This window comes from Schistocerca cancellata, chromosome 2, assembly GCF_023864275.1.
Source record: "Schistocerca cancellata isolate TAMUIC-IGC-003103 chromosome 2, iqSchCanc2.1, whole genome shotgun sequence".
In the NCBI taxonomy this organism is placed as follows: Eukaryota; Metazoa; Arthropoda; class Insecta; order Orthoptera; family Acrididae; genus Schistocerca; species Schistocerca cancellata.
Genome location: NC_064627.1, coordinates 754,339,890 through 754,367,414, shown reverse-complemented (window position 1 = coordinate 754,367,414; position 27,525 = coordinate 754,339,890). Strand labels below are relative to the sequence as shown.

Sequence of the window (27,525 nt, the reverse complement as noted above, 5' to 3'; positions counted from 1 at the left end):
CATACGGTTCACGTCCACGCTGTCGCGGCATGCTACCAGTGTTAAAGACTGCGATGGAGCTCCGTATGCCACGGCAAACTGGCTGACACTGACGGCGGCGGTGCACAAATGCTGCGCAGCTAGCGCCATTCGACGGCCAACACCGCGGTTCCTGGTGTGTCCGCTGTGCCGTGCGTGTGATCATTGCTTGTACAGCCCTCTCGCAGTGTCCGGAGCAAGTATGGTGGGTCTGACACATCGGTGTCAATGTGTTCTTTTTTCCATTTCCAGGAGTGTATTATGGTGAACTATACGAAAATACATATGTTCTTGTAATCCCCGAATCTGGAGATGTCTGTAGAAAAGCGAGCAGGTTCGGAGCAGAAACAGTAACGCGTTTGTGACGAGAGGAAGCGATCTCGAATTTGTAGAAGAGTGCTCTGATGTAAAAGGGATGATTTTGTATGGCGCTGAATGTCACGTCTGTAGAAAGAAAGAAAAAGCTGACTGTGCTTTCCTAGGACTAGGCAGAATTGTGACAATAGCCTGTGTGAGTGTAGACATACCATAATTTTTTCGGGTAGTGTACAGATATAACCGATAACTCCACTGATTGCATAAATGTGTATATATTGCATTGCAAAGTTACTGTGGCTTATGTTGTGTAAAATTTGTGTATATTGCATTGTATTAGTATGGTTTATGTTGTGGCATGACTAGAGAGGATGACTGTGTGTCCTATCGTGAGGGACGTATAGAATCAGCACATCGATAACTGCGAGAGATTTTTTATGTGGACAATTTCGTGCGCTATAGATACTGAGATTGGTTCCAGAAACACCGCCTTCAAGATGTGGCATTAACTGTACAACGATCGGTGTCAGACTGTAGCAGCAATCGTAGTATTTAATTGTAGTTACACTGGTAGATATGTTACTGGCTTCCAATATCCTTGTGAGTCTGGTATGTATTTGATGATCTATAGACAATTTTATGGGTTTATCTGTCAATGCACTTCAGCGATTTGTGCAAAACAATTTTACTGCTGAAAGTCCGAGAAAGAAGAGGCGGACAGTGCTTCGATACCGGCGACATCAGTAATTCGATGGGGAAATTCGATAAGAGCCAATCATAATGCTCCATTCATTCACATTCTTTGTGCTGGGATATAGAAGCCTCTACATAGCGGTGAGAACATTTGCGTATGTTGAGAGCAGGAGCCGGCATGAGTGGCCGTACGGTTCTAGGCGCTGCAGTCTAGAACCGAGCGACCGCTACGGTTGCAGGTTCGAATCCTGCCTCGGGCATGGATGTGTGTGATGTACTTAGGTTAGTTAGGTTTAATTAGTTCTAAGTTCTAGGCGACTGATGACCTCAGAAGTTAAGTCGCATAGTGCTCAGAGCCATTTTTTTGAGAGCAGGAAGGGTAGCACATGATAGAGTGGGTACCACGTTAGGTCCGCCAGGAAGAGTGCATTCGGCGTTATTCTGTATTGTTTTCGTAAAGAGGATCTGTTAGCGCAAGAATTTCCGTGCATACAAGCTGGGACAACACGAAGAACTCCTACAAAAGGGCACGTTAAGTATTTCTGGGACACTACGCAATTTACTAGAGTCCGCCTTGGTTATTATTTTAGATAGCAACGTGGCTTCAGTATAACATTGAGAACGTTGCTAGATGAGCTTGCGATGCCACACATCACGCATGGTCCATTAGAACCGCTGAGGAGAAAGCAGCTTGTGATATTCTGGAACGGATTTCTGCAGCGTCTTCGCCAGACCGCAGTCAGAGAGAGGGTAGCACCGAACCCACGCGCGCGTCCCAACTTGGAGCGTGTGCGCACTGTAAATAAGTCTCCGCCCCCATCAGATCGCCTCATTTACGGCACCTAGATGCAACTTTCACCTGCGTTCGGCGGCGGCTCGTGCATGCGCTTCCGCCCAATCATATCAGCACGTGTGTCTAGGTGAACACGTATTTGGATAGGAATTTCTCAGGAATCAAGTATGAAAGGGATATCCCCACCTCATGCGTGCCGGCATCTGTGCGTAGTTTGACAGCTGACGACCGCGTCACTTCGCAGTCCAGTGGACAGGATGTGGTGGTGGTGGTGGTGGGGGGGGGGGGGTAGCTTGCGCATGTTGATTGCATTATTTTGTGAGTGGGCCTGTAGGCTTATGAGTATGAGCGTGTCTACACAACACTGTGCTGCATTATTTAGGTGCAGATTTCAGGTCTGTACTGTAATTACTTCGGAAAACTGTGAGTTATTTGCATGTCAGCAGACTGTGTATTGTGACCCCAAGCACAACAGGGCGAGTGTTTTGCGTGAGTGTGACAAATACACTCAATGCCTAAATAAAATGTTCCAAACTAAATAGAGTGAACTCCTTCCTTACTCTCCCCAGCAGCCCAGCACAGCCTGAGTCATTTTGGCGCCATTTTCCCCCTACAGACCACCATCTGGGATTAGGTCATAGGAGGGATGACAGTACCCTCTGGTGGCATAATGTGTGCTACGTCAGTTGGAGTCTAGATCTCCTGGTGGAGACATTGCTTGCAAAATAATAAAGACTTATGTTTAGCCTAGGCAGAGTCGTTTTCCCGCCATTTCGCCCCACCATCTTGGATGATGTAATGCACTGTGCATGTTAGTACACCTCAGTGCACGTTAGTAACGTTAGCCCGCCAACATGGGTTGGTAAGGGGACGTGGCCGTCGGTTGAGGATCATGGCGGAGACTTTAACTATTTCCTTCGAAGTCCAGATGGGCATGGCACTCGCGAAAATTCATTCCAAGTCCATGGTAGCGCTCTCTGGTGGTGTCAATATGTACTAGGTCTTATGGTGAGTACGTACTAGGCCTTATGGTGAACACACTGTTTGCCGCCATCATGGATTACGGTACTTGTGTCATCACTTGACGTCACAGTAGCGCCCTCTGGTGCTGGTACTGTGTACTAAGTCAGTCTGAGTCAGACCTTGTGGCGAACACACTGTCTGCCGCCATATTGGATTATGTCACAGATGAGAGCACCCTCTGATAGTGGCGATGTGTACTAAGTCAGCTGGAGTCCGGAACTCGTGGTGAAGACACTGGATGGCGGTACTGCATGAAAATGATTTACTAAAGACTTATGTCCAAGTCCTTATCCCAGAAATCTTTAGGAGGAGGTGCTGAGGTTAGTACAAGTGTCCTTTCCTTCGCACCATTTTCTTAGCTAGTAGAGATACATGAACTGATCTTTGCTTACTGCAAAAATTCAAACTTGGTGCCAGTTCATAGGAAGAAGTGGTGGTTGGGTGACTTAGGTTAGTGGAGGTAGCCCAAGTGAGCTATCGTCCCGAGACTTTCTTTGCTTAGTAGAGATAAGCAGAGTGTTATGCATTATTCTGTTGGAATTCAAACTTGGCGCCAATTCGTAGGAGGTGGCGGTAGGGTGACTTAGGTTAGTACAAGTGAGCTATCTTCCCGCAGTTTTCTTAGGTTGGTAACGAAATACCAGGTGATCTTTGTTTACCACAAAAATTCAAACTTGGCGCCAGTTTGTAGGAGGAAGTGGCGGTCAAGCGACTTAGGTTATTGGAGGTAGCCCAAGTAAGCTATCCTCCCGCGATTTTCTTTGCTTTGTAGAGATAACTGTGGTGTGATGCATTATCCTGTTGGAATTTGAACCTCTCGCAATTTTTCTGGGGGAGGTTGGATTAGGTTAGTGTAGGTAGCCCAGTTGACCTTCTTCCCGCCAAAATTCAAAGATCCCACCAAAATCCGCCATCTTGGATGACGTCATACACTGTTGCAAAGTCTACACATCGCCATCTTGGATCTGGCCTTTTGATACATTTGGCAACAATGCAGAGTGTTTCTGTACATAATTTTCCCCAATACTATCAGTTACCAATTTTCACGCCATACTGATCCAAATCGTTTTAAGTCGTTTTGATCTTCTGATAAGTTTACTAGATGGGTCAAATTGTCTTCTAAATTGTTTCTATAGATAAGGAACTTCAAAGGGCCTGTAACACTACCTCATGGAACGTCATAAATCACTTCTGTTTTACGTAATTATTTTCTGTCAATTACTACGAACTTTGACCTCCCTGGCAGGAAATTGAGACGATATTCCATAAACATGCAATTCGATTACAAGCCGCTTGTGAGGCATGGTGTCAATACCCTTCTGGAAATCTACACTACTGGTCATTACAATTGCTACACCAAGAAGAAATGCAGATGATAAACGGGTAGCCATTGGACAAATATATTGTACTAGAACTGACATGTGATACCATTTTCACGCAATTTGGGTGCCTAGATACTGAGACATCAGTACCCAGAACAACCACCTCTGGCCGTAATAACGGCCTTGATATGCCTGGGCATTGAATCAAACAGAGCTTGGATGGCGTGTACAGGTACAGGTGCCCATGTAGCTTCAACACGATACCACAGTTCATCAAGAGTAGTGACTGGCGTATTGTGATGAGCCAGTTGCTCGGCCACCATCGACCAGACGTTTTCAATTGGTGAGAGATCTGGAGAATGTGCTGGCCAGGGCAACAGTCGAACATGTTCTGTATCCAGAAAGACCCGTACAGGACCTGCAACATCCGGTCGTGCATTATCCTGCTAAAATGTAGGATTTCGCAGGGGTCGAATGAAGGGTAGAGCCACGGGTCGTAACACATCTGAAGTATAACGTCCACTGTTCAAAGTGCCGTCAATGCGAACAAGAGGTGACCGTGACGTGTAACCAATGACACGCCATACCATCACACCGGGTGATATGCCAGTATGGCGATGACAAATACACGCTTCCAATGTGTGTTCACCGCGATGTCGCCAAATACGGATGCGACCATCATGATGCTATAAACAGAACCACGATTCAACCGAAAAAATGATGTTTTGCCATTCGTGCACCCAGGTTCGTCATTGAGTACACCATCACAGGCGCTCCTATCTGTGATGCAGCGTCAAGGGTAATCGCAGCCATGGTCTCCGAACTGATAGTCCATGCTGCTGCAAACGTCGTCGAACTATTCGTGCAGATGGTTGTTGTCTTGCAAACGTTCCCATCTGTTGACTCAGGGATCGAGACGTGGCTGCACGATCCGTTACAACCATGCGGATAAGATGCCTGTCATCTCGACTGCTAGTGATACGGGGCCGTTGGGATCCAGCACGGCGTTCCATATTACCCTCCTGAACCCACCGATTCCATATTCTGCTAACAGTGATTGGATATCGGCAACGCGAGCGGTAATGTCGCGATGCGATAAACCGCAATCGCAACAGGTGACAATCCGACCTTTATCAAAGTCGGAAACGTGATGGTAAGCATTTCTCCTCCTTACACGAGGCATCACAACAGCGTTTCACCAGGCAACGCTGGTCAACTGCTGTTTGTGTATGAGAAATCGGTTGGAAACTTTCCTCATATCAGCACGTTGTAGGAGTCGCCACCGGCGCCAACCTTGTGTGAATGCTCTGAAAAGCTAATCGTTTGCATATCACAGCATCTTCTTCCTGTCGGTTAAATTTCGCGTCTGTAGCACGTCATCTTCGTGGTGTAGCAATTTTAATGGCCAGTAGTGTAGAAATAGCGGGAATCAATTTGAAATCCCTTATCATTAGCACCCAACATTTTGTGTAAGTAAAGAGCTTGTTATGCTTCACAAGAACGATGTTTTCTAAATCCGTGTTGACCGTGTGTCAGTAGACCACTCTCTTGTAGGGAATTCATAATGTTCAAACACAATATATGTTCCATACTCCTGCTGCATATCTATGTTAATGATATGGGCCTGTAATTTAGTGGATTACTCCTATTACTCTCTTGAATAATGGTGTGACCTGTCAATTTTCCAGACTTTGGGTACAGATCCTTCGTCGAATGTGTAGTTTTATATGATTGTTAAGTATGGAGCTACTGTATCAGCCTACATTGCAGGGAATCTAACTCGTATACAATTTGGACCAGATGCATTGCTTTTACTGAGATATTGCTTCAATACTCTGAGGTTATCACTTCTAAGCTACTGAAGTTGGCAGCTGTTCTTTACTCGAATTCTGGAATATGTAGTTCGTCTTCTTTGGTGAAGGTATTTTGGAGGACTGTGTTTAGTTGATCTTCATCAGCAGCGCTGTCATCGATAGTATTTCCGTTGCTATCGTTCAGAAAAGACATTGATTGTGTCTTGTCGCTAGCATACTTTACATACGACCACAGTCTCTTTAAATTTTCTGACAGGTTTCGAAACAAAGTTTCGTTGTGGAAACAATTATAAGGATCTCGCATTGAAGTCTGCGCTAAATTTCGAGCTTCTGTGAAAGATTGCCAACTTCGGGGTTTTGCGTTCGTTTAAATTTAGAGTGCTCTTTTCCTTGTTTTTGCAACAACGTTCTGATCTGTTTTGCGTACCATGGGGGATCCAGCTCCGTTGTTTATTAATTTATTTGGTATAGGCCTAAATCTCTCAATTGCTGTCGATACTTCTTTGAATTAAAGCTACATCTGATCTACACTTACAATGTTAATTTGGAAGGAGCGGAGACTGTCTCTCAGTAAGGCTCGAGTGAATTTTTATCTGATTTTCTGAATAGATATATTTTTTGTTTGTTTTTGGTGGATTTAGGAGCTATGTGTATCTCCGGATTTAAACATGTATGTTCGCCAACATATCGGGGGTATACTGAAATCACCACCAACTATAATTGTATGAGTTTGGTACGTGTTTGAAATTAGACTCAAATTTTCTTTGAACCTTTCAGTAACTGTATCATCTGTGTTGGGAGGCCAGTAAAAGGATCCTATTACTATTTTATACAAGTTGCCTAGAATGACCCATACTAACTCACAGGAACTATCTACCTCAATTTCGCTGCAAAATAAACTACTTCTAACAGCAACAAACACGCCACCGCCAACTGTACTTAGCCTATCCTTTCTGAACACTATTAGGTTCTTCTAAAAATTTCGGCTGTACTAATCTCTGGCTTTAGCCAGATTCTAGTGCTTGTAAGGGTTTGAGCATCAGTGCTTTCTGTTAGCGCTTGTAACTCTGGTGCTTTCCCAATATAGCTACGACAGCTTACAGCTGTTATACCAATGATTCCTAGATCTATATTCTTTCCGTGTTCGATCTGCACCATTTCAGATTGAAGCCCTTTGCGTGTTTTCCCAAGGCCCTCTAACCTAAAAAACCGCCCAGTCCACGCCACACAGCCCCCACTACCTGTGTAGCCGCATCCTGCATGTAATGAACTCCTGATCTATTTAGTGGAACCTGAAACCCCACCACCCTATGGCGCAAGTCGAGTAATCTATGGCTGTATGATCCTCTGATACAGACACTCCAATTGGCTGTGTACCATAGGTCCTCAATCGGTCCTGTCGACTGTGCTGCAAATGGTGAACTCTGTTTACATCTCACAAACAAAACTGGCAGCCTTTATCACTTGTGACAGCCTCTCGAAACCAGAGAGAATCTCTTCTGATCCAAAGTGACACACATCATTGGTGTTAACATGAGCCACCACCTGCAGTTGGCTGCACCCAGTGCTCTTCATGGTATCCGGAATGACCCTTTCCACATCTGGAATGACTCCACCCAGTATGTACATGGAGTGTACGTTGACTTTCTTAACTTCCTTTGCAGCCATGTCCCTAAGGCGCCCCATGACGGACATAACATTAGAGCTCCCAACTACCAATAACGACACCCTATACGAGATCTTTCACAGCCTGCCACGCCCTAAGGCGATCTTACACTTGACAATGGGTGAGGAGTCATCCTCAACTTGAGCAGCAACTGGGATGGCCACTGGTGGAGACCTATTGGCAGACTCGTGGACTGTGCTGGACATCTGTTGCATCATCAGGGGCAGCCCACAAGGGTGATACCCATCCACTACAGCCTCAAGCTGTGTAATCAAAGCTGACACAGCCTGGAGCAGCAAGCGAAGTGTCACCCACTCAGCTCACATTCGCACACAGCAGTCACAGTCCCTACCAATACTAAGAGCGTTGGGAAACTACACTACACAGACAAATAAACTACTATCGACACATGCTATGAAACACTATTGTAGACACTGACAAAAACGCAAGAACTGTGTCTAGTAAATTAGATTAGCATACAGATATTCAAAAACTAAACTTCCAAAGCACACAGATGAAACCATATAATACTCTTCTGTTTGGGAACTCGTAAAATGTCACACAGTCAGTTAATACCTATTGCCCCTGTGGTTTGGTTGGCAGCTCCTGCCTGACTGATTGTCACAAAAAAGCGATAATGATTTGACAGCTTTATTTAGTTTTTGACACTTAAGATTTGCATTACAACTTAGTAATAAGTACCCTACAGACTACATGTTAGATGCTGCACTTATCAATAAAATAAAATTTATTTTGGTAAGTTGCCACTATAAATTTTGATCATCTAATTTTCATATTTTTTTTTTTTTTTAATATTTGGTTTGGGAAAATTCAGTATTTTTATAAACACTTCAAAGTAGCATGTACTTCAAAGCTTATAATAAAATAAATAAAATGGTGCAAATTTTAGGAATGTCAAACAGTTTTTATATATGTTGATTTTCATGTTCCAAAAGTGACAAAATGGTATAATATTAGAAAGTTTAAAAATGAATAACTCAAAAATAAAATGTCCAAACAGTTTTAATTGTGAATTTTTCATATAGAACTATTAATGTACAAAAATTGTCAAAATCTGATACACTATGTGATCTGGACACCCCCAAAAACATATGTTGTTCATGTTAGATGCATTGTGCTGCCACCTACTCCCAGGTACTCCATATCAGCGACCTCAGTAGTCATTAGACATCGTGAGAGAGCAGGATGGAGCGCTCTGCGGAACTCACTGAATTCGAACATGGTCAGGTGATTGTGTGTCACTTGTGCCATACATCTGTAAGCGAGATTTCCACACTCCTAAACATCCCTAGGTCCACTGTTTCCGATGTGATACTGAAGTGGAAACATGAAGGGACACGTACAGCACATAAGTGTACAGGCCGACCTCGTCTGTTGACTGACAGAGACCACCAACAGTTGAAGAGGATCGTAATGTGTAACAGGTGGACATCTATCGAGACCATCACACAGGAATTCCAAACTGCATCAGGATCCGCTGGTAGTACTACGATAGTTAGGTGGGAGATAAGAAAACTTGGATTTCATGGTCGAGTGGCTCCTCATACGCCACACATCACGCCGGTAAATGCCAAACGACGCCTCGCTTAGTGTAAGGAGTATAAACATTGGACGATTGAACAATGGAAAATTCGAAGTAGGTGGTGTGGTCGTGTTTTTCATGGAGGGGGCTTGCACGCCTCGATGTTTTGCATGGCACTATCACATCACAGCCTACATTGATGTTTTAAGCACCTTCTTGCTTCCCGTTATTGAAGACCAATTCGGGGATGGCGACTGCATCTTTCAACACGATGGACCTCCTATTTACAATGCACGGCTTGTGGCGGAGTGGTTACACGACAATAACATCCCTGTAATGGACTGGCCTGCACAGAGTCCTGATCTGAATCCTATAGAACACCTTTAGGATGTTTTGGAATACCGACTTGGTGCCAGGCCCCACAGACCGACATTGATATCTCTCCTCAGAGCAGCACTCCATGAAGAATTTGCTGCCATTCCCCAGGAAACCTTCCAGCACCTGATTGAATGTATGCCTGCGAGAGTGGAAGCTGTCATCAAGGCTAAGGGTGGGCCAACACCATACTGAATTCCAGCATTACTGATGGAGGGCATCACGAAATTGTAAGTCATTTTCAGCCAGGTGTCTGGATACTTTTGATCACATGGTGTACTATATCAAGAAACAGACCTTTGGTTGACTTCACAAGGACTAACCCCAATGTATACAAGAATAAATGTTATCTGTCTCTTGTAACTGAATGGTTATGCTTATCTACTTGTAAAATATATGAATGTACACAACTTCATGGATCTGCACATTCTTACTATCAGCTGCATGAGAACATTACACACTGAAAGTTGGTTTTCAATATATTTTCAGCAATGTTTTCTTATTACTGTAGGTAAATTATTACTGAAATTTTACAAGGTACAGGGAATAGATTGACTCTGAAAAGGTGTATAGTGAAATGAACATCCCAGAAAGTTCTAAGCATTGACACATGTATTTAATAAAAAGGATAGAGATGAGAACTATACCCACAAGAGACAGTGGCTCTTGTATCTCACAAATACAGAATAAACAGTGTCACAAAAAAATGGAAATATCGAAATAATGTCACAGTCCACAGACAATAGCACAAAACATCATGTGTTTGCAAGAATTAATGAGAACTGAAGTTTATTAAAATCTCATGGACATTCAAAATAATATTCCTCGTGTGAAACCTGGTGGCTACACACAGGAGAAAATTAATTACTCCATATCTTCTTATACAAATTACATACAGTTTCCCCCAAACATGAGTCCTGTGCTTAACTGAATGTTAACAGCAATGTGATGTTGCTCACTTTGGAGTAAATATCTCTGCTGATTTTGAACTAAGTTTATTATGTTAGCCATACTTTTGGCATTCAATTATAGATCTTTGGACATAGGGTGTATCATAAACAAACGAGAAATCTAACAGAGGTGAAAGTATATGGCAGTATAAGTAAATACAATCCTATAAGGATGGGCCTGCAAATGTGACATTTGTGAGATAACTGGGAAGGTGTTTCAGTATGAAATATTGTCCCAGTTGGAACCAATGCAGGTCAAGTATAGCTATCAAATTAATTTCCAATTTAACTGGAGGCTAATTTCACCCACTGTCTATCTTAATGAGAAATACGATATTATTTCAAGAAGCTACGTGTTGTAGTTTACGGCGCACTCATAGCTGTTAAAGAAGATATTCTGCACACCTAACATGTATATCTATATACAACACTGCACTCGTGTCTGCAGTGAGATACAGATTCTTTCAGATACTGTCAGATCAATCATTAATTTTGACAAGACTAAAGAGATCGCTGCCCAAGTTTTCGACATTCGTAAAAGGAATGTGTATACTTCACTCATGAGATGACCCCAAACAGGAAAATCCACACATCTGAGATCACTTAATCTTGGAGACCAAGATATGGGCGGGCCCTGCTCAACCTGACCGTCTTGGACCATGTTGCTGATGCCATCTTTCGTCAGCAGCCAAATATGGCAGTGCCCCATCGTGCATATATGCCACAATTCATAGCCAAGGACCATCGATAAAATTTATGTAAAGACACAATCTCAAATATTTAAGTCCCATACACATTTTATTAAGTCATAGTGAAGTCAGTGTCAGCTCGTAAACACATATTCCGAATGTCTTGTACAGTTTTTTGTTTATCCATATTTTATGGAACGTTTTTGCTACTAATGTTGTATGCTTTCGCCTAAATCAGTTTCTGTTATTAGTTTTGATGCAGCCTGCATAAAATAGGTAAACGGTAACAAAATATGTGGCTACGGTATGTGATAATTACAGTTACAAGCAGCTTACGAGAATTAACATACCATCTTCCTCAGGCAACTGAAAGATGTATTGTCTTACGAGCAGCAGATAAAACTGAAATTCATTATTTTCGGCACTCGAATCGCTCATCTCCAGTTAGCTTTTTAATATCATGTTCTATCCATTCAGCATTACTATTGTATGTTTGTTTTGAGTACTAAAAATTTAAAACAATGGCGCCAAAAACAAACAAAGCTTTTGAGCTGCTTTTAATATCTCTGGATTCAACGTTAATAGATATGGGTAAATAAAAAATAATGAGTCGAATGACTTCTATTATGTGTATTGTTTTTTATATTAGAAACTATTATATGCGAGACATAAATATTAGATCTTTTCAATCGCTTGCAACACACAATAAATAAACCAGATAACAGACCAAAATATGAAGTATAAACAAAGGCTGCAAAGTGCATAACTACGTTTTCTGAGCTCTATGTTGTTTGTGATTAGCTATCCACCACTGTTTTCAGTGACATCCTAGAATCGCATAAATTAACAGTAAAACGTTGTCGAAAAAGTTCCAGTTAATTACAAATTTTACGTTTTAAGATACTTTTCTGATCGAGTATTCACACAAATAAACACAAAATACTATTATTTGGTGATTTCGATATCAATAAACAAGTGGAAGTTAATAACACGGTAGCGTCAATGATAAAATAGCGTTGTTTGTCCTCCTCGTGCCGCTTAATATCCAAAGATGTTTCAGTGTGTCAGTGTCGAACAAAGATGGTAGCGAAGTCCTCTCGTAGTATAATCTGTGATGGCTAGTTTGCGTTTAGTGACCCTGCACCACGCTTGAATTAATGGAATGCGGCTAATTCTAATATGGAGAGGACTAGTTACAAAATATATTTCAGACAAATACGTAAATATAATTTAATTTTTACCGCGTGACATTCCACATTCCGTACAAAACATTGAAAAGTGTATAAACTTAGCAATTGCCGAACGTGATTGGCTTAACTTTGAAATTAGCTTTGAGAAACTATCGTCAGAGGGACTCGAAACATGCCCATCACGGAAAGTACGTCAAGCAAAGTTCCTTTTTGTTAGTGTTGACAATGAAGTCTTGTTTTAGAAGACTGTGAATTATGAACTTACGTCCGTAAATTGTTAATTCTTGTGACGGTATGACGAAATTACGATGTGCATAAGTGGTATTACTTACGAAGAACATTTAAATACGTGTGACGGCCGATTCAACGGTTCAGGTGTTTGTAAGGTAAGACTCTGGAATTTATTTACAGACTTTCTGTGCATAATAATTCATTGCATAGGATCGAGTTTGGTGTCAGGGGTGTTCATTAACGTTGCAGGCACGTTCTGACCCTGAGTATGTTCCCTGGTTATGTTACTTGTTTATCAACTCAGTCGATGCTTGTATTTATTGTAATTGACTTTGAAGATTGTGACTTGAAGGCACTACTCCAGTGCATTATTGTATTGTATTTTTTTCTACGAAGTTTAAGCTAAATCAGGCACACACAACGCCATTCTTGTTGTTGTTTATAGTGTTTGGTAATCACTGCTGCTTACTTGTCAGTTGTTCTATGTTGATACCTAGCTCTTTTCTTCTACTTTCGAGAATTATTGTTCCTAGCTGTTGGAGGCGGCGATATGCACATTTGGGTTGTGTTGTTTCTGTGGATGCATTATGTTACCTAGCTGTACATATTCATTTTGACATTCAACGATCCAATGTCTCTGCTCATACTACGATCTTCAACCTTTTTTTAGTGTGGTTGAGTTACGTCATGTATGTGTTGTTTGTGTACAAGTGGTGTGGGAGATACCATGTAATGATTACTTGAATTCAAAGTGCAGAAATTTCAGAATTGTTATAATAATTCCAAATTATGTACGCCTAGTGGTACATATTTCTCATGCCATTGCTCCAATACCTTGTATGGCTGTTTGTGTAAAAAATTATCTAAATATGTGTCAGAACTAATGTCCATTTCCCCCCACCCCCCTCCCCGTGGGAAACACATAAAATATCTCTCTCTTTGAATTGCCTCATTGTGTTTTAATACTTACTTAATGTTAGGATAAATTTTGTTTTGTTGCAGTACGATGTTTCTGTTATACCATCATTGAGTAATCAGTCACTTTCCTAGCTGATTCTTGTGGTGTCGATTGCTCGTGTACACAATTTTATCATGATAGTGGCCTTATAATTAATGTAGCTCAATTTTTAAGTTTGTCACTGCTGTGCACTTTGAAGGAAGTCCTAACACAGGATAATGCTTCTCTTCCTTGCACCATTTCGTAGGCTGACTCCTTAGGATTCACAGGAAATATATAGACAATCATTACCACATTATCTCAACTATTGGTTATATCAAAGTGTATTCAAATTGTGAAACCTAATAATTGTTGTCATTTGAGTTTGACAGGAAAACATTTATGTAAATGTGAAATTTTGTGATCAGACATATGCGTGTCATAAACTTGTGTTATCCTGAAGCACAGGAATGCCACTGTAAAAATAATATACTAAACATCAGTAATTTAATACACAACAAGGGTTTACCATGATTCATCTGTGTACTTAAACTGTCAAAATCTGTATTATGTCTTTACTCTCACTGAATTCCCTTCATTGTGAGCTCAGTTGTCAATTGAAGATAAATGAGATATCGTATGAGCCTTCTTAGTCACAAATGCATTTTTGTGTTCCTCCTACACTGCCTTTTATTTAATATTTTCACATATCATGTTTGGCTTTTGTATGTTATCCATCCTAAAAATGTCTGTTTGCTTGTTAGAGACTGGCACATGACTGTAACTTTGGTTATCTGTGAAAACATCCCCCCCCCCCCTCTTGAGTGACCACAGTGAAAGTGAAATGCATTCATTACTTAGTGAAATTCTTAGGCATAAATTTACTTTCCTGGATTGGTGGTTCAGCATTAAATAAAAACACAGCATACAACATTCCTGAGAGGTGATGAAGCCACAGGCTGTAAAAAAGTAGTGTTTAACCAGCTTGCAAAACACAAATGTGGTAGAAGGCTAGGTGTGCTGATAGTTCTTTAATTGTCCTTGAGGTACCAAGTGTGTTGCAATTTGTGGCAGCTTTTTTGTATGTCTACGGCAGTAATTGATGTACACATGTCAAAATTCCTGTCCACTAGCCTACAGAGGCTTTTTCTGTCTTGCAACCTCTTGTACATTTAGTATACTTTTGAGAAATGTGGAAGACATAACTTTTTAAGCTAATTATGAATTTTTTATGATAGGACTTTGCCTATATTCCACAGTTTTATAAGTCTCTTCTTTTTTAATGGTAGAATTGTGTGCTATTATTTTGTTTTAATGGCATAATACACATAACAAAGCTAGGTTGCAATTTAACAGTGGACCTGGAGACCGGTGTAGAAAGAATGTGCAATCACACATCTTGTATAATAAAATACACTCCCGAAATTGTACTAGGTTTTTCAGCATTACATGTAATGAAATATTTTTGCGGAGAAGCAGTGACATAGGGCTAGTCTGTTGTCAGTTTGTAACTTTTTAATGTTTACATGAGAAATATACCTATTTGTATAAAGATACCAAGAAACTTACCAAGAGTTAGTCAAAGAATATCATACATTAATTCAGCCTCTAATGTTATACACACCAGTAATGACAGTAATCCGAGAGTGTTAAGAATGTTACATTTGACATATGTGAAGATTGCTGTTACAAAGAGACTATAATAAAATTTCTCTTTTTCTCGAGAACAAGAGAAGCCCTAAACAGGCAAATTTAATCACCAAGCAACTAGTGAAATGTGACATATTAAAGAAATAATTTAAAAAGTACGGGCTGTGTTCACTGTTGTAACAGTCTGTTAATAAGTTATACTTCATACTGTCAGCTGGAGTTTCCTGCAAACTATTACTAAGCATTAACAAGCCACCTCAAGTGTAGATAATAAGTACAGGTGTGTCTTCCCTCCTTCCTTCACCCCTCATTCAAATGTGTGAAGAATGTAATTGTGCATGGAGAGTGCCTGTGTAGTTTTCAGTGTCTTACTAAACCTAGTTTCAGTCAAGGAAGAATGAATGGACCAAGCTGATCTTCAGTGAAACAGTGACAATAATGAACAGTCCTTTCGGCATCATGCGTTCTTCGGGTATTACTTTCTGCCACTCTTTTTGCATTTTGTTCCTTATTTCACCATAAATGCTGTCCAATTGCTGATTCTAAATGGAAGTTCAGTATCTTCCATGTAGAAAAATGGCATGAGAAGACTGTATAAATAAATCAGTCATGCTTTCATTTAGTCTTTCATGTTTCTCTGCAGAACCCTCAATTATGAAAATCTTAGTTAAAGAAAAGTACTAGAAGAATTGTTCAATACATTGTACTATATTAAAAATTTGCAGTGATTAATATCGAACAGAAAAAGAACTAAACCAAAGAGGGAACATGTCCTGGAAAGCTTTTAGTAAACTAAATAATATTTTCAAAACTAAACTTCCAGTGTGTTTGAAACAAAAACTTTACAGTCAAATTGTATTTACCAGTTTTGATTGTTGGCTGAGAGACATGGACATGGACTTTTAAGGTGAAAACTATCTGGAAACAACTCATTGGCTGTTAGAGACATGCATGTCAGGAAAGAGGCTAGAAAACAGACAGTCGGTTCAGAGAAAAAGCCGAGTTAAAGGTGTAATTATGACTGTAGGCGTAATAGAAATGAAATGATGGCATGTTCGCCGAGTGGATTGTTAATGTATTAAGGAAGTTATAAGATGTAAGAAATGTGAGTTGTCAATCTAATAGAGTAATTTAGATGTGCATAGCAGAAGACTATAAAGCATGGAAATCTCTCATGGAAGCCTCTATCACACAATGGATTTCAAATGACTGAAGATGATGAGTATTGTACTTTGTGTGTGTGTGTGTGTGTGTGTGTGTGTGTGTGTGTGTGTGTGTGTGTGTGTGTGTGTGTGTGTGTGTGTGTGTGTGGGTGGGTGTGGGAGGGGGGGGGGTAAAGTTTGTAGTTTAATTGTACATGAAAAATTCCACGTTTTGACGTAATCTGTTGTCAGTAGAAGAAGAATGGGTAGCTTTGAGGGATGAAGTAGTGAAGGCAGCAGAGTATCAAGTAGGTAAAAAGATGAGGGCCAGTAGAAATCCTTGGGTGACAGAAGAAATATTGAATTTCATTGATGAAAGGAGAAAATATAAAAATGCAGTAAATGAAGCAGGCAAAAAGGAATACAAACGTCTCAAAAATGAGATCGACAGGAAGTGCAAAATGGCTAAGCATGCGTGGCTAGAGGACAAATGTAAGGATGTAGAGGCTTATCTCACTAGGGGTAAGATAGATTCTGCCTACAGGAAAATTAAAGAGACCTTTGGAGAAAAGAGAACCACTTGTATGAATATCAAGAGCTCAGATGGAAACCCAGTTCTAAGCAAAGAAGGGAAAGCAGTGTGGTGGAAGGAGTATATAGAGGGTCTATACAAGGTCGATGTATTTGAGGGCAATGTTATAGAAATGGAAGAGGATGAAGATGAAATGGGAGATATGATACTGCGTGAAGTGTTTGATAGAGCACTGAAAGACCTAAGTCGAAACAAGGCCCCGGGAGTAGGCAACATTCCATTAGAACTACTGACGGCCTTGGGAGAGCCAGTTCTGACAAAACTCTACCATCTGGTGAGCAAAATGGATGAGACAGGCAAAATACCCTCAGACTTCAAGAAGAATATAATAATTCCAATCCCAAAGAAAGCAGGTGTTGACAGATGTGAAAATTACCGTACTATCAGTTTAATAAGTCACCGCTTCAAAATACAAACGCAAATTCTTTACAGACGAATGCGAAAACTGGTAGAAGCTGACCTCGGGGAAGATCGGTTTGGATTCCGTAGAAATATGGGAACACGTGAGGCAATACTGACCCTACGACTTATTTTAGAAGCTAGCTTAAGAAAAGGCAAACCTACGTTTCTAGCTTTTGTAGACTTAAAGAAAGCTTTTGACAATGTTGACTGGAATACTCTCTTTCAAATTCTGAAGGTGACAGGGGTAAAATACAGGGAGCGAAAGGCTATTTACAATTTGTACAGAAACCAGATGGCAGTTATAAGGGTCGAGGGACATGAAAGGGAAGCAGTGCTTGGGAAGGGAGTGAGACGGGTTGTAGCCTCTCCCCAATGTTGTTCAATCTGTATATTGAGCAAGCAGTAAAGGAAACAAAAGAAAAATTCGTAGAAGGTATTAAAATCCGTGGAGAAGAAATAAAAACTTTTAAGGTTTGCCGATGGTATTGTAATTCTGTCAGAGACAGCAAAGGACTTTGAAGAGCAGTTAAACGGATTGGACAGTATCTTGAAAGGAGGATATAAGATGAACATCAACAAAAGCAAAACGAGGATAATGGAATGTAGTCGAATTAAGTAGTAAAGGAGTTTTGTTATTTGGGGATCAAAATAACTGATGATGGTCGAAGTAGAGAGGATATAAAATGTAGACTGGCAATGGCAATGAAAGCGTTTCTGAAGAAGGGAAATTTGTTAACATCGAGTATAGATTTAAGTGTCAGGAAGTCGTTTATGAAAGTATTTGTATGGAAGTGAAACATGGCCGATAAATAGTTTAGACAAGAAGAGAATAGAAGCTTTCGAAATGTGGTGCTACAGAAGAATGCTGAAGATTATATGGGTAGATCACATAACTAATGTTGAAGTACTGAATAGGATTGGGGAGAAGAGGAGTTTGTGGCACAACTTGACTAGAAGAAGGGATCGGTTGGTAGGACATGTTCTAGGCATCAAGGGATCACCAATTTAGTATTGGAGGGCAGTGTGGAGGGTAAAAATCGTAGAGGGAGACCAAGAGATGAATACACTAAGCAGATTCAGAAGGATGTAGGTTGCAGTAGGTACTGGGAGATGAAGAAGCTTGCACAGGATAGAGTAGCATGGAGAGCTGCATCAAATTAGTCTCAGGACTGAAGACAACAACAACAACAACAACAACAACTGTTGACATAACATATTAGAAGCTCGAACATATTTTTATGGTGCATTTATGAAGCAGTATGACAATAGTAGTGTTGCTTTTATTGTGAGTGTCCTATGGTTCTGTCATCTTTCCATAAAACCTACAGGTCATTGAGCTGCCTTTTCTTGTATATTGCCATATATTCTGACAGTGTTTTGTCTCCCGTACCCATCTTCACTCATCCAAATGTCAAATTGGTAACTGATACGGTGTATAGCTTGCAAACATGATTGGTTCTTTCATATAATGTGAATGTGCTGTTGTAACTGATTGGAGGGGGGGGGGGAGTCATCAAATATATTTGGGGGCTATATGGCACTAGTAAACATGCTGCTTAGGGTGGCAATATCATCATTTGTGGAGTATATGACCTGTTTTCACACACCTTGCCTGTTTGCTTGAGTGGGTCACTCAAATGCCAGATTACAAACAGAAACCCATGGGTAATCCACAGTGGGGCTTAGGAATTTTTTGTGGTAATGAATATAACTTCTTGTAATGTTTTGCAATGTCCAACTAGTAAACTGGCGACAGATTTCATTTAATTATTTCATAACACACTTTATGGTGTGTGGTGGATGGTACGTGACTCGTATTACTAATCTGTCCTAGCTCTTGTATATATGTGCTTTGTAAAGACAGTTCTCTGCCTGCATGAATGCAGAGTCTTAAGTATGAAATCCTCTGAAGAAAGGCAACACCCTTTTAAGACCTATCCTAAAGCAATAGTGCCTGGTTACATTTAGAAAATAAGCAAGTGAAAGAAGTGTACTACCTGGAAAGTGACTTGCTTCCTTAGGAAAAATTGTGTAGAAACTTATTATCAAACATATTCCACCACTAAATGGAAGTTTTTGTAAGGAAACAAATTTTTTCTTCAAAATAGCTCATTGAAATAAGTGAAAATGTAACCATCTCTCTCAGCACAGTACATATCATGCTGTTTGTTTTTAATATTAATGTCAGTGGTATCTAATAGTTATGAGTTGTGCTGCAAGTGGTAGACAGAGGTCTAGTTGCCATCTGTCAGAAACACTCTTTAATCAGACAGACAGCATTGTGTGATGTTTTGTTCAGTTTCAGCTCCTTTCCTGTAAATAAAGAAAGCAATGATGCAAGAGAGTGTTGGTAGGTGTAGGGCTGACAGATTTGGATTAAAAAGCTACCTATTTAATTTGATGAAATGAACCTAACTTATTTTTTGTCAGATGCTGAGGAATACTTTGTTATTACTGTTTCTATACCTCAAGCCCTTTTCCTCGTGTTGTCTGCTTGTAGCTTTCATAAGCTTTGTGGCAATTTTTACTAAAGGAACATTTATTTATTGTATTTTCCTCTCAGTTCAAATGCATGTAGTTTTTATTTTTCTTTAATTTTTTTATGGTTGTTTATGTCATGATAAAGGCTTTCATGTATTAATTCACAGTAAAATTACATCTAAGTATTCACATAATTTGAAACAGCAGATATTTGTATCAATATTAATAGTCTTGGCACACATAAAGTCACTCTTAGATTTAATTTTTTTAAAAACTGTTTCTGTGAAAGTCGTCATTTAACAAATTATAGGAATAGAAGGAAGGTACCGAGGGTATAGCTTCTCACAGTGTGTGTGCTTTATATACGTTGTTTTCTTCTTTAGTTGAACCTTTACAGACGACAGTACCATCAATAACCCGAAATTGAATGGCATGTTGATTTGACGTTCTTCCCTGCGGAATAGACAGTCATATATTCCGTGACTACTGAACGATATGGGTTAAGTGCAGCGTCTGCTTTCGCTTACACCTTCGTGATCTTGCTTGTGGTTGCGGCGTCTTCCCAGACGCTAGAGCTTATGAAAACACATTAATTATTCACATTATGCGATAAGGCTCCGTAGCAGTATTCATGTATGCAGAGTAGCAAGCGGAAGGCAGGAGTCATTGAAGAAGCCAGGCAAAGCGCCTCTGCATTCGGCCGCTGTTTCTGAACGTATAAAGTGGTCTTTACGGAGCCGCGCCGAGCTGTCCCATGCCGCGCGTTGGCGTAGGGAAACCAGGACCTTTTCAGAAGTGCCAGCTCGCTCCCATCTTTCCTCGCCAGTTCCTGCTGCAGCTAGCCTTCGTCCTCTCTTCCCCCCCTCCCCCCTTCGATGTAAAACTTTCTTGAGCTTTGCTGCTCCGACCCCCAGTCAGGAGGTTGCCCACAAAAACAGGCCGCAGACAAAGAGCCGTTTTGCACCGGGGCCACCTTTGAAAGCCTCTCCTTCGCCCCGCCTGGACTCCTGCGCCTCTCTCTCTCTCTCTCTCTCTCTCTCTCTCTCTCTCTGCCCCTCGTCTTCTTCCCTTCTCCTGTTATAACCCTCTTCCTCCTCCACCTTTCTTTCCGCCTCTCGCGCACGCACGTATACGCATCGCATCGGTGTGGAATCTCACCTCGGATCTGTCGCTGTAGACGGTCGCTTCCTGTCAGCAAGGCAAAACTGCGGATGCGTTCTGGGAAGAGACAGGATAGGCGCTTCGTGTTCAGTTACGTTTCGTATGCTTCAAAGCCATCGGTGCTTCAGCAGAAACTGGTGGATTGCTAATATAGCGGCACTGCGAACGAATCAGACTGACATTATATTGGCTTGTGTATGTTTGATTACTAAGTTGTTTTCAACGACCTTAGTCAGTAGTCGGTCGAAGTGGCCGAGCGGTTCTAGGCGCTACAGTCTGGAACCGCGCGACCGCTACGGTCGCAGGTTCGAATCCTGCCTCGGGCATGGATGTGTGTGATGTCTTTGGGTTAGTTAGGTTTAAGTAGTTCTAAGTTCTAGGGGACTGATGACCACAGCAGTTAAGTCCCATAGTGCTCAGAGCCATTTGAACCGTAGTCAGTAACAGCTAGGAGTGTCAGTGCGTGTCTCTGTGGTAAGTCGTGTGTTCGAAGGACTAAAATTGTTGCAAGTTGTTTTTTGTTGCGACAAAACCACAAGATCTGTTCGGTTTGGGTTCGTATTGTGTAAGGCTTTCGGCAGTACTGTACATCGCATCCGGAAATGCAATCAGAATCCCCTTAAGTTTGTTCGTTCTGCACTGTAGCATCTTGTAAAAATATTACACAAATCTTAATAGTTATCTAGAAGAACCGTGTAACTAAATTCTGTTAACCGGCGTTCATCGAACATTGCAATGACGGTTAATTTTTTTTCTCGTGTATAAGGTGGCATGGAGGGCAAAGGCGCCAGAACTAAAAGTTCACGTTGCTTTGTATGAGCAGACTAATGGTCTAATATTGTAACGATGTGTGGAATATATCTGTGGTAGTTGTCCGAATCCTCATTACAACGATAACAGCAGCAAGCTGCACTTCATTTTATATACGTATCTGGTCACCTTACGACCAGTAACGCTGCGAATACACTGTCCCGTTTCATTGCTCTTTAATAAGACCTTTTGGACTTCATACCGTCCCAAATGGTTTAGAAACCAATCTACATAGGCATACATACATACACACATCGCAAGACATCATACGGTGCATGGCAGAGGCTACTTCGTACAGCAACTAGTCATTACCTTTTCTGCTCCAGTCGCGAATGGAGCAGGGAAAGGGGGGTTTTCAAAGTAGATTCTTGAGATAGTAGCCCACAACGACTCGGTAACACTGTGATCTGGTGCCTGGTGGCCAGCTGAGATTCGGCAATTCGCACTCGTGCTCACAAAACCAGCGCGGAAGAGGAAGAATGATTGTCGATAATCGTCCGTATTGGCCTAATTTCTCGAATTTTCTCCTCGTGGTCACTACACGAGACGTATGTGGGTGAAGTAATATGTTGTCCGACCCTTCCCGGAAACGGCACTCTTGAAATTTCAATAGTAAATCTCTCCGTGATGCACAACGCCTCTCTTGTAAAATCTGTCAATGGAGTTTGTTGAGCATCTCCGTAACGCTCTCGAGCTGGCTAAACGATCCCGTGACGAAACGCGCCGCTATTCGTTGGATCTTCCCTATCAGTCCTTCCTGGTAGGGATCCCAGTGAGGTGAACAATACTCAAGAATCGACCGAACAAGCACTTACAGGCTATTGCCTTCGTGGATGAGTTTCAGTTCCCTAAGATGAATATGAATCTTAGTCTGGTGTCACTTTTCTCACTATTTGTTTTATGTGGCGATTCCACTTAACGGTCGTCCTGAATAGTTACACGTAGATATTTTACAGTATTAGATACTGTTTCCAACGATATGTCATCAGTAGTGTAGCTATACAGTTGAGGATTTCTTTTCCTGTGTATGCGCAATATGTTACATTTATTTACCTACAGGGTCAGAGATCATTCAACAAATGGTTACTATCTTGTGGCTGTGCTACTTTGTTACAGACGACCGCATAACATGTGAGCAGCCTTGAAGAGCATCCGACGCTTTATACTAGATCATATATTGTAAACAGTAACGGGCCCATCACACTTCCTTGGGGTATTCCGGAAATTACTTTTACAACTGTCGATTTTGTTCCGTTAAGAGCGACGTGTTGAGTTCTGTCTGCAAGGAAGTCTTGAATCCAGTCGTAAATCCGCTCGGGATACTCGATAAACTCGTATTTCTTTCACTAAATGGCATTGCGGGGCAGTGTCAGATGCCTTCCTGAAGTACTGTGGGATGGACCTTATCAGTCAGAATGGTAACATAATCCATGGCAGTAATGCAACCTTGCAGAGTAGCCATGGGGCCCATGGAATACCAAAATATGGCTGCCCAAATCATCACCGAACCCCGCCACGTTTCACTTGTGGGACGCAAACTTCGGCCAGAAGTTGGCAACAGCATGAAACACAAGACTCATCAGACCAAATAACTTTCTTCAGTAGTGCCGTAGTCTGGGTATTATGGCCTCGGCGCCATGTTTTCATTTTACGGACATTCGCATCACTGATGAGTGGTTTTGAAATTCCATCTCTCCCTGCAATTCCCTAATTACTCATCTCCTTTCGTATTGTTTTGGTGCTGACAGGGTTCGCGAGTGCGACTTTTGCAGCTGCCGTTCTCTTACTTTTCGTCACAACCCTCTTCATTGACTGTCCGTCACCGTCACTCGACATACAATTTAGTCCACCTCGTGACTTGGGGGATGATGTCTCTCTATTTTCCTGGCTCGTAGTGTACATCTTCGATACGATGCCTTGTGAAATGCCTTGGTTACGGAAGAACCCACCATACGAGCACCAGCTGTTTGTCCACATTAGATTTCACTTAGCTCCAGGTGGCGCAGTGCTTACAACACTGGACTAGCATTCGGGAGGACGGCGGTTCAAATCCGCGTCCGGCCATCCTGATTTAGGTTTTCCGTGATTTTCCTAAAACGCTCCAGACAAATGCCGGGATGTTTCCTTCGGAAGGGCACGGCCGGTATACAACAGCACAACCCACAGGCATCTGCATTTCTCGTCAAGCATGCATTCCTCGCAGTGTTTCCATGTTCTTGTCGAACACCTATATGCCACCGTACGACCCATAATTACCCTTACCTTGTCTTCGCGGTTATTACTCGAGATATTCGTTGTTGCAAACAGTCTCGCTCTGTAGTCAGTCTCAAGTGCTGTTCGGAAAACTTTTTCATTGGTGTTTCGCGGAAATAACGTCGTGTTCCCTCCAGGGATTCCCATTTGAATTCACGGAGCTCCCAGTAAACCGAAGGCGTCCATTCGCCTATTCTGCAACGGACCTTATGTGCACGTTTCACTTCATACTGCTTTGCATCATTCCGCCTAGGTATTTAATTGACGTGACTGTGTCAAGCAGCACACCACTGATACTGTACTCGAACATTACGGAATTGCTTTTTCCCACTTCCGTGCATTAGCTTACATTTTTCTGCATATAGGGCAAGCTGCCATTCGTTACACCAAAGAGAATTTGGAAATTTGTGGTAAGCTCTTATGGGACCAAACTGCTGAGGTCATCGGTCCCTAGGCTTGCACACTACTTAATCTAACGTAAACTGACTTACGCTAAGGACAACACACACACACCCATGCCCGAGGGAGGCCTCGAACCTCCGACGGGGGGAGCCGTGGCAAGGCGCCCTAGACCGCACGGCTACCCGTCGCGGCACACCAAATAGAGATTCTGCCCAAGTGAGCCTGTGTCGTCCTAGTGTGTCATTAAACGACGACACTTTCCCATACTCTACAGCGTTAACAGCAAACATTCACAGATTGCTGTTCACCCTATCCGTTAGGCGGTTTATGTATCTAGAGGGCAAGAACGGTTGTATCACACATTCCTGAGACACTGCTGACGATATCCTTGTCCGAGATGAACATTCCCCATCCAGGACTACGTAGCTGTTACTTGAAATGCCCTCTAGCCACTCACAGATCTGAGAACATATTACGCGGCCCTGTTCCTCAACACATTGCGTGTCCTCGAACCTTCGTTAAGTCTTCAGTGGGACACTGTGTAAAACGCTTTCCGGAAATCTTTGAACTTAGTACGCGGGAGTCAGTTGCGCTTTTTTCTAGTAGCTTGCGGCTTTGCTCTGTGCTAGAGATTCGCGTCACATGTAAGGGCCAATGTCGAAGAGCGCTTTCCGTAAAACCGAATTGAAGTTACATCGACGCCTGGCGAGCTATGTGTTTTCTACGGTTTCAGTTGCGATTGAAGGCCAAATATTACTATTTCTGCGTCCTTCATGTGGTAGTCTATGCAACGCACAAATGATTTTAAGTCTGTACGATCCTCCGACGTGAATGATTTTTTCAAACGGGGCTTTTAAAACTTCAACTTTCCATTTGCTGTATTCGGTTGCAACACAAACTGGTCGACGAGTGACTAGGTAGAAACTTTCGACCCGCTTAGCGATTTCACGCAGGACAAGAATTTTCTCGGGTTCTCAGCAAAGTCATTAGCTAACGTATGACGACGTCATATAAGGGGTGATCAAAAAGTTAACGTTTTGAGGACGTTGCTCGTAGAAGTTATGCCAACTCAAGTAGGAGACATTCGAGCATACGCTCTATAGTCCTGATCTCTCCCCATGCGATGATCACGTCTTCGGTTATGAACTACTTCATGCAGTAGGACACGATGTCTTACCAAACGGGTATCTTCAATCTGGTGCGTCGGTGGGATGATGATTGCCTCAATACATCTATTTTGTTAAATTATACCGATTATGGACTGTACGGCATCCGAAGGGAAACTTTTTGATCGCCCCTTGTGTATTAGTACCTTTTCGTAACCCCGTCACCGATGCTGCCTGCATGCGTTCTGTTTCGGCCATTTTTATTCCTTTATTTTGTTGTTTGGCTAGTGGTGCTGGACCTTAAAATCCTCTGTACGCACTTTGGTATCAATAAGAGCCCTTAATGTAGAATATGACGTGTGGCTTGTATTATGTCATACTTGGGGTTTGAGAGCACATGCGTCAGTCTCGTGCCGTCGTAAATAAACAATCACGAATTGCACAACTCTTTGTATGAACTCCAAATTTATCAATCAGTGGGCCATGATAAAGGCCCCAGGCAGATGAACAAGTCATACACAGTTGACAAATAAATGTTAATAGAGAGGATGAATTTTCATCGAATTTGACAAATAATCCGACAAACGGCCGTACAACAGATTGTAGGTTCGTCTCCAATGGAAATCGTGTCGAAAACGACATATTAAATTCTACTTGACAGATTTACTTTTCGGCCACATATTTCATCGTATATGCGTTAAACTTTGGATTGGACCAATACCAAAGCCAGAGAAGTGACTACGGAGAAGACAAAGCCTTATTTTCGCCACACGGAAGTATTCTTATATGACGGCACGTGCACGACTTTTGTAAAAGGTAGAATTTGTCTCCAAAGCGTTTGAAAGAAGGGATAGCGAACATTCATTTGGAAATATTTCCTACACGTACAATATTAAATGCACACATTAGCCCTGTGTAACATGATAACCTATTGCCCGTTTTGCAAAAGAAGAAGGAAAAAAGTCGTCATGTAAAGGTATGACGTCACAAGGTTGGGCCCAAGTCTTAACAGCTATTTTAGGTGTATGTGAATTCCATCTGTTACACTAGATGAATGTGCAACAGAAGCAGTAAGTGATACCGCTTCCAGTGCTGTAATGTCTGTCACCTTTCTTCCCAAATGCATTTGCAGTCGCTGTTGATCACCCTCTTTGTGTTACGTTTGGTTGCATCTGTATCTTTACATTACGAATCACCGCGAAGTTCATTGCGCCAGGTATTAAGGTTTTCATGCTACATTCGCTTATGGACTGCAGGAAGAGAATTTCTTAAATGCCCATGTACGCACTGTGATTGACGAACTTAATCGATGTCCGTACGGCAGCGTTACGTAGCAGTTTGTAGAATACAAAGGGTGCTAGGAAAGTTTTGTAATACAGCTTTATTTAATTTTTTCGAAGTAATTTCCGCCACATTGATTATATCTCTCCATCCTCCGAAACCAATCCGTAAACCAGTTCTTCCAAGTCTCTGTAGGGAGTAAGGCACACTCATTGTTCCAAGCCCTCTGTAGGTCCTCACCATCTGAAAACTGCAATTTCTTTCAGTTTCATTTTCGAATGCTGGAACAGTGCAAAGTTACAAGGAGCAACGTCTGGACTGTAAGGGAGTTGCTTAAGAAGTTTGTCCTGTACCCCGCAAATATTCGGTGTATGCTTTGGCGCGGTGAGCTGGAGCATTGTGATGAAGGAACAAGTGTCCATTCTTGATTTCGGTCGCAGATTCTTCAAAGATTGGATGACTTTGGGCAGGCACTGCTCCGTGTACTACTTAGCTGTGACTGTCTTGTGTGTGTCCAAAACACCATGTTCCACAATTCGACTCGATTTGAAAAAGAAAAGAAGAAACAGCTATCATTTTATTTCTTTACTGGTCGGGGTTTTCTGGCACTATGGGTGTGTCGTCATCTTCAAAGACCCAAACTTTGTTTTCAGTCTTAGTTGGTACGTCATAATACTACAGCCAAG

General features: G+C 41.7%; 1 protein-coding gene across 3 annotated transcripts in view; it reads left to right on the top strand.

Moving 5' to 3' along the window:
- Positions 1 to 12,300: 12,300 nt before the first annotated feature.
- LOC126162574 (axin) overlaps positions 12,301 to 27,525 on the top strand; it is a 265,930-nt gene continuing 250,705 nt past the window's right edge. For 2 of the 3 annotated variants that reach the window (XM_049919167.1, XM_049919165.1), the window contains exon 1: positions 12,302 to 12,777. The gene's annotated coding sequence lies outside the window, so the exon portion shown is untranslated. Of the gene's footprint in view, positions 12,778 to 27,525 lie in introns of all 3 variants that reach the window. The other variant, XM_049919166.1, reaches the window with a different exon arrangement.